Source organism: Hipposideros armiger, unplaced genomic scaffold (genome assembly GCF_001890085.2).
Source record: "Hipposideros armiger isolate ML-2016 unplaced genomic scaffold, ASM189008v1 scaffold_145, whole genome shotgun sequence".
In the NCBI taxonomy this organism is placed as follows: domain Eukaryota; kingdom Metazoa; phylum Chordata; class Mammalia; order Chiroptera; family Hipposideridae; genus Hipposideros; species Hipposideros armiger.
Window position 1 is genome coordinate 1,979,208 of NW_017731495.1, and position 1,076 is coordinate 1,980,283.

The window sequence follows — 1,076 nt, forward strand, 5'->3', positions numbered from 1 at the left end:
AACTATTTTGAAATGCATGCCTTATGTGATTTAGCTTTTAAGTTCCCTAAGCTTTGTGAGATAAATAGTGCTTTCCTCTTGTCATGATGTCATTACCTACTCAATATTTCCCCCCCACCTTTTTTTTTTTTTTGGAATCATGTCATGCAATTCAATTCTCTAAATCCTATAATAGATGCCTTTTCTTTTTAACCTCAAGTGTGCTCTGTTTCGACCTTTTATCATAAAAGCCTGTTTGTTCACCTTCTGACAGCTTTCCACAGCTCATCACCCTGCCGGCTGCAGCTAAACCATACAATTGTATGAATTTCAATATATAGAAAAAGATGAAAGATGGAAAAAAAGAATAGATAATGGATCTATGATAAGTCAAAGAATTAACAAAAAGGGTCAAATTACCTGAAGTTCAAACTAAAGACATCAAAGAGGGAGAGCCAAGTACTAAAATAAGATATAATAGAAGATGATTAGGGGAAAAAATCATGACAAAAGGGAGATAATAGTTTGTAACTGGGAAGAGAAATTGTAGAGAACTAGAAAAAAATGGGTAAGATAGAATTAAAGGTATACTAATGAGAACTGAAAAATAATAGTGGATGTAGTGAGGGATAGACCTGTCATATTATCCAGCAAAGATGGGAATAGAGGAAATTGTTCCTGTGGGAAGTTTTCTAAGCCTTTGGCTCAGTAGTTATATTCAGATGTGGAGCGGAGTCTTGGGGATATGAAAGTGATGTGGAATAACACTAACCCTGGGTGTTTTTAATGGTGACAAGCCAGTCTTATGATTTAAAATAGAATTCTAAGAAAAATCCTTAGGATTCTTTTTCCATTAAAAAATGCATTCCAGGGCCGTCTGAGTGGCTCAGTTGGTTAAGAGCTCACTCAAGAGTTTGAGCTCTGAGTAACAGCAGTTCGATGCCCGGCCCGAGCTGAGCTGCCGCTGAGCTGCCAACAGGTGGCAGGATGGCTCAGCTAAAAAAAAAAATGCATTCCACTTACAAATATTAATATATATGATCTGCTTCTCAATTCTTCTTATTTAAATGAGACACTGTGGATTGTAAATATCTTCA